Here is an 11,833-nt window from a genome sequence, read left to right as displayed (position 1 = left end):
ATTGCATTCACAGCCGCTTATAACAATTGTTTACATTCTCCTCTGGGCCTCTGCTTCCCAGAAAATGCAGAAATCTGAAAGAAAGGATTTCTGTGAAAAAATGTCTGTGACAAGGAGAGTTTTGTTTACCAGGGACAAGGCCCGAGGTTTCTGTTGGGGGGCCTGTGGCCGGGAGTGGCTGGCTGGATCCTGAAATTCCAAAATACGCAGGATGGTTCCCAGACCCAAGCTGCCATCAGTGCCAAGTCAGGCTGGTTTGACAGTGAAAAGTGGCTCCTGCAATCTGCCATCCAGAAGTGGGCCAGGTGAGCTTTGTTTTCCAGGGTACAGGCCCGAGGTTTGTGTTGGGGGCCTGTGGCCGGGAGTGGCTGGCTGGATCCTGAAATTCCACAATACACAGGATGGTTCCCAGACCCAATCTGGCGCAGTGCCAAGTCGGGCTGGTTTGACAGTTCCAAGCCGCTCCCGCAATCTGCCACCCAGAAGCAGATCTGTTGAGTTTTGTTTGCCTGGGAAAAGGGCCAAGGTTTTTGTCTGGGGGCCTCTGGCCGGCAGTAACCGACTGGATCCTGAAATTCCACGATACACAGGATGGTTCCTTCACGCAAGGTTGCACCAGTGCCAAGTCAGGCTGCTTTTGATGGTGCCAAGTGGATCCTGAAATCTGCCACCCCGAGCAGGTCCGCCAAGTGGCTCCGCAATCTGCCACCAAGAGAAGCCGCGAAACTGCATTAAAATGATGTATTAAAGAAGGATAGATTAGAAAAATGGCATAATGGTTCATGTTCTTTTCCTTCCAACTGCTTTGTTTGCCCTTTTAAATTTTTGAAGTCCTTTCTGGTGTCACCATGGTTGCACTGCAGCAAGTGTTCTGTTGTAAGCTGTCCATATTGCCAGCTTCTGGACTGCCTTCAGAAAACTTCCCACTAGTTTTGTATAGAAATCGCAAGCAGTAGAGATGACAAAGACTGCAGAAACCTTCTCATCTCCTTCTAGAGCAAGACCATGTCTTTGACCCACTCTTAACTAGACAACTTTCATCCATCATGAGGGAGTCTCATGTTCAAGAGCTAATCAGTGACAGCTGTAAATGACAAAAAGCAGACTGAAATTCTCTTGGGACTCCAGCAGAGAGCAATGAAGGAGGATGAATTCACCTTCTTGGGAAGTTCTAAAATGCACATTAACTTGAGCACAGGAGCTAAGCCATCGTAACCTTTGTTGAGTATGTCTGCGAAGACAGAGTTTCCATCACTGCAGAAGGAATGCTATTTAACCCACGTTATCATCTCTAGCTGCTAAGCTGCACTTATTGCAAAGTATCTGCAACGTATTTTACAGGGTGGGCTTTTATGTGTAATCCCTGAGTAATATTGCAAAGAGAAGTACTTGGGGTGTGGGGTGGAGGGGGGGGAACCGCAACTCTTAGGTTTTTCAAATCATGGTTCCATCTGAAAGTCAAACAAGATGTCAAACCTTTCTTTCCTAGACATATTACCAGCACAAACTGTACCAGAATTTATGACCCGTAACTGTACCATGGACGGTCTTTCTCTGGACTATTCCTTAAGAAACAAAGTCCTCACTAGAAATAAAACAAAATTAGCCAAAGTATTGGCCTGGATTAGTTCCAAGGCTCTGTACTAAAGGCCAAACACGTGTAATAATAGCAATGAGTGGACTAAAAGTTAAATCAATAGAGCATTATTCAGTTCAAAGACATCTTGTGTCCTAATGTTCTCACAGAAGACTGTAAAAACCTGTCTATTTTTGTGGGTTTGTTTTATCCATTTAGCTGTACATTCTACTTCTCTCCACTGTCTGAGAACATTGATGATAAGGTTGGATGACCTCATGTAAACTTCTAGAAGTAAAGAAAGAGAAGCCAGTAAAGAAAGGCAAATTTGTTAATTGCAGGTGGAAAGAGGGAGGCTAACAAAAGAAAACAAAAGAACAATAATAATGAAATGGTCCCCTGTCTTCTGTGAAAAGTAAAGGCACAGACAAGAAAGAACAAGTGCAAAATTGTCACTAGAGAAACGCACTTTATCTGACTCAAGTATTTTGCGGTACATTTCTTGCTGTTTTCTCATGCCAAACATATTAATCATTGAAGGTGTCACTTTCCTCTTTCTGGAATACAGCTAGGAAGATGGCTGTGTGATCGCTGACAAGCTGCTATTCTCAGAGGTGTCCAGCTGAAAGTCCTAGATCAATTGATTTGCTCTGTCACTTTGATATGGCATGACTTACAGTTTCAGCACCTGAACTTGCCAGCCCTACAATTCTTTGCCCCTTGAATGGTTAGATAGGCTCCTTGGCAACTGGCATTTGTAAGGACATGAAACTATGCAGAATTTGCACCATGAGATGATGCCAAATGAGTCACGCCAGTAGATTAACTAGGGCATGCAAAGCAGAGAGAGGGAAATGAGAGCACAAGAAGAGAGTACAATCTCCTTTTTTCTGAAACACTGTAGAGATCAAAGTGAACACAAATCCTCCTAGGGGTAGTTCTTGCAAAAGACTAAGAGTTCTTTTTGTGTTCACAGGCCTGGAATATTTAGCTTTGGATCACAGCAAAATGCAGATGACAAAACGAGGCCTTGAAGTCACATCCAGTATGAAGCAGTATGAAAGAGGAAAGCAGCTGAGAGTGTCAACCCTGCTAAGTAGTCTCAGTATTCTTCTTGACATTAGCAGAAATTTGAAATGAGTCTCTGAAAATGACAAAGAAGGCAGATGAAAAGGGAGCGATGACTCCTCTGGCATAGTGTTTCCTAACAGGGATCTTCAAAATGTAAAGGTTGTATCATCCTTTCAACTGAAGTAAGGTATGAAAACAACAGGAAGGAAATGGCATCAAATGCTAGAAAGACTCTGAGCAGTGTACTTCTAGACAGAAAGGCCACTGATGGAAAACCAACTAAACTGGCACCAATGCAGCAGCATTGTACTAAAGCCAGAAATGTCCAGCGCTTCACTCTCTGCCATTCCATTCGGATGCACACAGCAGCTCTGCAACATTCCTACTGATCATCTCCTTGGCAAACTGGGAGTGAGGGTCCGTGGTGATGCAGAGTTCCTGAGTGCTTCTGCCACAGTCTGTCTCAAGAACATGCCAAGGGATGGATTCTAAAGAGGCTCATTGTTCTCCCAGGGCTCAGTGGGATCAGATCAGGGTCCCTGTTTCACCTACAAGGGACTCAGGTCTGGGTCAGGTTTTCCTTGTGGGTGGCCAGTGCCCATCAGATGGTGAATGGTCTGTGCTGAACCTTCCTGGGGCTCTGCAGCTTGTGCCAGGGCTGATGGCTGGGGAAGGTTTTCTCTACCTCCTCCTTTTACTTCGCAGTGCCTCAGTTTTCTGGGGCATCCTCATGATTTTCAGTGTCACCAGTGCCCAGATCAGTTGTGTCTCCTGAGACATTGTGACAGAGCATTTTTTAAACACAGTCCTCCCCCCTGCTGAATCCTCTCATCTACAGTCTGTGGAGCAGAAAGGATGGGCTTAGAGAGGCACTGAGAAAAGTGCTCAGGGCAGCTCTGAGTGGGGGAATAACACACCAGAGTCACCCATAAAAACTGACCCTCATGACAGGGACAGCTGGACAGGGCTGTGTCCTGGGCACTCCACTGGAACAGCTTTTTGGTATCAGGGCTGTTGAGAAGGCTGGGCAGTGTCACTGTGGGACCTCTCTCAAACCCATTGGAAAGGCCAGAGCCATCCCAGAGAGTCCTGGGCACTTGGGAAGGACAGACATGGAACCAGTCTGCACACAGGGCAGGGAGGGGCACTGGGAGAGTCACAGCCTGCTCAGGCTCCGCAGGGAAGGGCATGTGGCAACTCCTCCTGCAGCCATTTCAGGCACTGGCAGGACAGGGCAGGGACTGCAGAACCCACGTGGGAGGGAAAAGAAGGGGATGTTGTGTGCCCAGACTTCAGCCAGGCCTGGGACAGGGTCCGATGTGGTCTCCTCAGAGCCAGACTGGAGAGAGTTGGGCTGAAGGAGTGGAACATGGGCTGGGTAGGAATTTGGCTGAACAATGAGGGTCAAATATCATCCATGGTACAGAGTCCTCTTGGCAGCCACATGCTGGTGACATCCCTCAGTGACCAGCCCTTGGCCACCACTGTGGAATATTTCTACTGTCTCTAAAATGGCATGAAATGTACATTCAATTCCTTTGTGGATGCTGCCAGATTGCAGGGAGTCTGTGACTGAACTCATCTAGTTAATGGTGACTGCAAAATGTAATTGGGCAAGATGATTGAGTTGGGTAAATTTGTCTTGCCATCAGGTGGCAAGCAAGCTACAAGAAAGGGCAGAAAAAACTTATACAACAGAAGAAAGGCAGTTCAATAGGGAAAAAACCCAAACCCAACCAAAAAATACAAACCCCAAACCCAATCAAAAAAACCAAAGCATGACCCACCCACAACAACACAAAAACCACACAAACAAACTAACCACAAAAAGAAAAGGTCAAAAAAAGAAGAAAAGCAAATTCACAAGAAATCTCCTATCAGCAGAAAATATTTTACCACCTTGTGGCAGGAGAGGATCCTGTATGTGTAGGTGCTATTTTGAAAGAAAAATGTCTTAAATAAGAAATTAATCCCGTACCCTACTTGCCCCTCTGCTTCTATCAGTTGATTGCTGATCATGGTGTGACATGAAATGGAACATCCCTTGGGTCAGTCCAGCCCAGCTGTCCCATCCCTGTTCCCCAGGAACACTTGCCCACCCCAGGTCCATAGGTTGGGGGGTTGCAGACGCCTCATGCAGGGTGAGCACTGAGACAAGGACAGGAGAACAGAACAACATTTACTCTTGTCAAGGACAGTAGAACAGAACAGTACAGCCTTGGAGAAACTGATTGAGGATGTACCTCTGGCAAACAGAAGTCACACAAAATGCAAGCAGGATGCCAGCTCAGCTCTGCAAGGCTGACAAAACAGAAGTTATGCAAAACAATAATACTGCCATACTCAAAAGGGGGGGGTCAAGGAACAGCCACCTAAAATGACACTGGATGTTGAAGAAAAAACCCAAAGATAAGGGGTGGAGCTATGTCAAATAAACTCAAAGGAAGTGGGGACAGCTAATGGATACATAATCAACGTGTGTGATAAAAACTCTGTTCATTTGATGCTCAGTGCACTCCAATGGAGGAAGGATGGCCCAAGTGACCACCATGCTGTAATAAAGAATGCCTGCTTTCAAATACTGCAAACTCTGTTCAAAAGTTTCTATCCAGTGGTTTTCAGTATCAGTGGTGTCCTTGACTCCATTATGCCCCACAGTTTCACAATGGCCCCTTGGTTCCATGAGGCCCTGCTCTATAACAATGGACTCTTGGTTCCATTGGGTTCTGTACTGTCAAAATGGCCTCCTTAGTTCTGCACTGCCACAATGCTCTCCTTGGTTCCATGAGGCCTTGGTGTGTCACAACAGCCCCTTGGTTCCATCAACTGCCAGAGTGTCACCCTGGTCTCTTGGATCTGCAGTGTCACAATAGACAATTGGTCACAAGCAGCCCCGCTGTGACACCATGATAATTTGGTTCCATGGGGACCCAGAGTGTCACAGTGGTTTCTTGGATCCACAAGGTTCCACAGCATCACCATGGTCTACTTGGATCCGTAGTATCTCCATGGACCATTGGTTCCATGTGACCCTGATGTGTCACAGTGGCTCCTTGATTCCATGAAGTCCCACTGCATAACAATGGAGTCTTGGTCCCGTGAGGTTCTGTACTGTCAGCAATGGTCTCCTTGGTTCTGGAATGTAACAATGGACCCTTGGTTCCATGAGGTTCCATGGATTCTATGATGTCACAATGGTCTCTGTTTTGCGGAGAAAAGAAGAAACCTCACAACTTTATAAAAGTTGTAAAGCCCGGTATGTTTATTTACGACGCGCGGTGGACGCAAGTCCCCCAACAAGGCATGCGTGCCTCGGAAGACCTCGGGTCTTCTTTTATCCCCCTTCCAAATGCATATGCATACAGTTTCACAATAAGTTCATACATATTCATTCCGCGTGACATTTAGCACCAGTTCTTCTTTATCAAAGGAATTTCTAAGTCGGGGGCAAATCGACCTTGTGGTCTTTTCTGTTTTTCTTTCTCTGTCTCCTCGCTGTCTCGGCATGCGAGTTTTTCCTTCAGCTTTGGCCTCACAGACTTTTCACCTTTCTTAGACACTTCACCTAATTCAGAATGGATCTTTACCCTGTCTCATTCCCCCCTTTCCTAGGAAATAAGTAAATTCTTTTACTTAATGAAAACCTTCATGACAGTAAGTGTCTTTTAGTGCTTCACCATGTACGTTTGACAAAGATGTTAGTACAGCTATTCGTTGTAGCATTCTACAGTTCCAAATTAACAATGTAATAGATAATCCTAAACTTAACCCAACTAATATTAGTAAAACTACAATGGGGTGGCACAACTTATTAAAGATTCCATTTGCAGTTGGTGACCACCCAAAGATCACATCTCACCAGTAATGATCCATATTTTGTTTTATTCTTTGTAGAACTCTGGTTATCTCCTTTGTATCATGTTGGACAGTAATTAAGGTTTTCTTTCCGCTTCCTTGGATTCCTTTCAAGCCTTCCAATAGGTCTTGGTGCTTAATTAATTGTTTTGCCAATGTAAGGTTCATCCCACTAGGGGTAGGTGGTAGTCTGTGATACATTGTATAATTGGCTTAAATTAGCTGGTGGGATGTTACTGGTACCAAATACCAAAAATCACACCCAATAATCTTAACAAAATTACAAATACAGAGATTAGAATGGTTTCTACTAGACAGAATAACATCATTGCTATCAATTTGTACAGCAGCACAAGCAGTTCTCAAGCATACACCCTTTTCCAGTATATACAAGCACAGTTTTCTGGTCAGTGACTGGATGAATTTCAAAGTGACAAATACTCTGTTCAGTTCCAAACACACATCCTGAGCATTAATAGTATTCCTTTCACAAATGAATCCCATCTGTTCTCTAGTAATGCAGGATTCCAAGTTTACTGTCTGCCACTTTCCATTCATCTTTCGTGCCCACACTTTATGTTCTGAAGGATAGAGTATTGTTTTTTCATGGTTTAATCCTAGGGCAATGATGGGATGGATAACATAAACAGTGGCATTATGTATGGTAAGCACAAAGGCAGTTGCCACATTAGAAACAGGATCATAGGTGAAATTCACCATAGTCTGCCAGGATTGAAAGTTCCTTTCAAAATCAATTGCATTATCCAACACAATTTCTTGAATTTCAGCTGGAAAATTACCTTCACCCCTTTCCCATATGATCAGAGCTGCTGTTGCTTGTATCCATAACTGTGCTTGTATACAACTGAAAGCTAAAGACACATTATCTTGAACTATACTAAGTGCTTCTACTATCAACTTGTGGTCTTGGTCCCTGGCCTTTTCATACTTCCTTACTTTGGCAGTACTTTTGAAATCTGTCACTGGCTAGTTCCTAATGCCAATAGAGATTACTATAAAGGCTGCTTCAATTTTTTTTAGGCCACCTGCTGCAGTGGCCAGTTTATTCACCAGTATTTCTGAATCAATTCCATTTAAAACTCCTAATCTTGTCCCTAATATGCCAGTTAGATGTTTGTTATGGGGAACAGGAACTGCTTTCTGTTTATGACCATCCCTCCCTGCCAGAGGGATGTGCTGGGCTCACACTGCAAATTCAGACACACTTCACAAGTGTATCTGACAGAGGTTTAGGTCATATTTGAGGCAGATGTTTGTTCTGAAATGTAGAGACCTCAGGAATCTCCTTCCCCCTCCAGAGCACCTGATTTCCCAGATGTGTGGCAAGCAGGAATGTCTCTCCTGGTCTACGAAACCTCACCCACCTTGCCCCTAGCTTCAGGTCCAAGCCTCAAGTAAATAATGAAGGGGAAGTCTGAGAGAAAAGCCTAAATTCATTGCAGTGCCTCAGAAGAAACTGGGATCAGGTTTCTGCTACTTGAAACACTCAGCACAGAAGTGATGCTCAAAATCCTACAGCCTGCTGCTGAGCTCTGAGGGGGAGTCTCTCTCTACCTCTTTTAAGCAGAATCCAACTGCCTCAGACTGGGACAATCACTGATCCAAATCTCAGTAGGAAAAGGGATAGCTATAAATAAAGAAAATCACCTTCCTTGCTTGGGTTAATTTACCACCTGCAGTTCAGCACCCTTTACCAGTCATTGCCTGAGTGTTCAGCCAACCGGCTTGGAAAATGACCTAAGGAGCTGTTGTTCAGTCACATTCTTTACTACGTTAGGTTCAAGTTTGGAGTTTGGGTAGAGTCTGAACTAGTATGGGGTGTATAAGGCCCTGCTGTGGTAAAAAGTGCAGTGTCCACTTTGAATTCAAATGAAAGTCTGATAGTAATTCGAGCTCAAAGGCAGGTCACTTCTACAGGCTGTATCAAGGTGAAATTACACCAACAGTCTGATTCACTTAGGTTATCACAGACTTCCTGGTGTTCATATACACCAAGGGAGGTTCAGACACTAATTACATCTGGTCTCTCATAAGCTACCCTATTGATGACCTGGCACCCTACTTTGATTTCTTCTCCTCTGATTCCTTGAAGAGTCCACAGTTCCTGTTCTTGCCATTCTTGCTCCTCACATACCTGATTCTCGCAGATTACTACAGTAGATATGTTTAAATCTTTTATCTCAGAAGGTTTCCCTATGGATCCAGTATACTGATTAAATGCCAGGGACCAAGGCCATTTAGCATTACTTTGAACAGAGGTACTCTCAAGTTCTGAAACTTCAGTTATGATTACACACAATACAATTCTACAAACTAAGATATGAGCTACTCCCGACCGCAATATACTCATTTTGCCCGAGTAAGTTTTAATCTCAGTTCATTGTCTCCTGGCGTCACTCCTTAAGGGGTTTCTGGGCCTTCTTCACCCGAGAGTGATGGATCCAGGCATTCTACTCCTTGATTTTGATTGCAGTGAAGGTGGTGAGAAGTACTCGCAGTGGTCTGTCCCACTGTGGTTCCGAGGTCTTCTCTGTAAGAGGCTTAACATATACATCATCCCCAGGCTATCTAACTCCCTGCTCCGAGTTCCAGCCACATGTTTCTCAATTACTCTGAGCTGTTTGCTTAATGCCACCATGTAGGTGGACATTCTGGACATTCCCTTTGTATTCCATATGGTCTTCTATAAGGCATTCCAAAAGGACTCAGCATTCCTTTAGCTCAAGGTTTAGTTTGAATTTGCAATAGTGCTAGTGGAAGAGCTTGGGCTAGGGTAGATTAACTTCTAGCCCCAGTCTTATGATTTGCTGCTTAATCAAATGATTCATTCTCTCCACCTGGCCGCTTGATTGGGGGTGGTATGGGGTGTGAAGTTCCTGATCTATGCCCAGATGGCTACTAATCTGTTGCACTATTTTAGAAATGAAATGTGATTCTTTATCTGAGGATATCGTGGCTGGAACTCTGAAGCGTGGTATTATTCCTTATAAAAATAATCTGGTCACCTCTTGAGCTTTGACAGTTCTGGTGGGGAAGGTTTCTGGCCACCCTGAAAATGTATCTATCAATACCAGTAAATACTGATACCCCCCCCTTTCCTTGGGAGTTCTGAAAAGTTAATTTGCCACTGCTGTACAGGCCCATGGCCTCTCCTAGTCTGACCAAGTTTTGGCCGGGGGCGTATTTTGGGGTTAGTCTGGAGGCAAGGATCACATTGTCGGCTTACCTGAATGATAGTGGCATATAAATTCCTGACAACGATACAATGATTGTTTCAATCAGATGTGTGTTCTAGAAAGCCTGTGGAAACTACTGCTTCAAAGTCAACACTTCATTTCAATGCACTCTGTATCACTTGCAGCCTTGGTCATTTCAAAAAGGAGCCACACTCTATAAAAGGCTTCTAAGTAGTTAGGCCCTAGTGTGTTTTCTAGTGCCCTTCCTTCACTAGTAACCACGAAAATGGGAAGGGATTACTAGCTCTCTTTCAATGGTAGCCCACCCCTTGCAGTTGTACGTCTCTTTCGGTTAGTATTATTGTATTATGGCTTACCTTTGAGGAAAATATGTACCTCACCCTTTGCTGCTTTCTTTGCCTCTCCATCCGCCAGCTCATTTCTTTCCTCCAATTTTAAGCTCACTCTCTAGTGGGCCTTAATATGCCTTTTCAGGTAGCTGAACTGCTTCCAGCAGCTGGATTGTCTCTTCTTTCCCTGTGAGATCAGCAGTCCCCTCTCTTTCCAGATGGCTCCATGTGCATGTATGACTCCAAATGCATTCCTTGGGTCTATGTAGATGGTTATTCTCCTCCCTTTTGCCCTTTCCAGGGCATGGGTCAGGGCAATTATCTCAGCCTTCTGCACACAGGTACCTGTTGGTAAGGGTCCAGACTCGATTACCTCTCTGCAGGTAGTCACCGTGAACTTTGCAATGTCGCTTTCCTGTCAGTGAACCAGGTCTCTGCATCGTCCGGAGGAGCGTCTCTTAAGTCTGGGCGGCGGGAGTAGGTAGCTTCGGTGGTCTCTAGGCAACTCTGGTGTCCACTGAGAAAAGAAGCTGAGTTGACAATATTAGTCACCACTATCTCTACATTGTCTCGCTCTACCATGATGGCCTGGTATTTCAGAAACCTCTGTGGTGAGAGCCAGTGGCCACCCTTTACTTCCAGTGCTGCAGACACTGTGTGGGACACTAGCATGGTCATTTTTGTCCCAGGGTAAACTTGCATGCCTCTTGAATATTCAGCACGACTGCTGCTACAGCTCTGAGGCAACCTGGCCATCTTTTGGCTGTTGCATCTAGTTACTTAGAGGAGTAAGCAACTGCCCTTCAGTAAGGGTCCAAGTCCTGAGCCAGTATTCCCTGGGCAATTCCTTGCGTGGGAAAAATAGAAAGAATGGTTTACTTACATCTGGAAGTTTCAAAGCTGGAGCTGACATGAGGGCACTCTCTCTAGCTGGCGAAAGGCCCATGTGGTGTCTTGTGTCCACTGGAGATCTCTGTTTCCATTGGCAATAAGAGCATAGAGGGGTCTGGCGAGCAGTCCATAATTATAAACCCACAGCTGGCACTACCCTGCCATGCCTAAGAGGGTTCGGAGTTCTTTCATTGTCTGGGGTTTCAGGGTTTGGCATACAGCTTCCCTGCCTTAAAGTCTGCTGCTCAGCACTCACTTCTTACTTTAGGCAGATTACCTTCTGTTTCACTACCTGTGCCTTTTTCTTTGAGACTCTGCGTCTTTGGAGTCATAGGAAATTCAAAAGGCTTACTGTCTAGGCTTCTCCTGCTTCCCTCGTCTGAGTAGCTACTAGAAGATCGTCTATGTACTGCAACAGCTTCTTTTCTTCTTGTGGAGCTTCCTGGGACTCTGGGTCTTTGCAAGCTGTTCTCTAATCAGAGTGGGGAATCTTGAAGCTTTCAGGCACATGGACTATGTGAGCTTGTGTTTGAATGCAAAAATTTTCTGGCTGGCTTCGTGGATAGGGAGGCAAAAGAAGGCATCTCTTAGGCCTAAAACAGTGAACCAGGTTAGCTCAGGTGTTAAACAAGTAAGTAAGGTATATGGATTTGCTACTACAGGGTATAAATTCTGTGTTATCTTATTGAGAGCTCTTAATCTAGTACTATCAGTTATTGGGCTGATTCCTTCCTTATTTTCCTTTTGAGGGTACTACTCAGTTCTCACTAGTTGTGTTCTTTCCTTAAACTTGATGCTCATGGGGGAGCATCTTTCACTCTCTCTGGTACAGCAGAGGCCCATACCCTTGAAAACACTTGTTTACTTATTCTAATATCTCCTTGCTACTGTCT

Source organism: Melospiza melodia, unplaced genomic scaffold, assembly GCF_035770615.1.
Source record: "Melospiza melodia melodia isolate bMelMel2 unplaced genomic scaffold, bMelMel2.pri scaffold_34, whole genome shotgun sequence".
Classification (NCBI taxonomy): domain Eukaryota; kingdom Metazoa; phylum Chordata; class Aves; order Passeriformes; family Passerellidae; genus Melospiza; species Melospiza melodia.
This window is presented reverse-complemented; position numbering follows the sequence as displayed.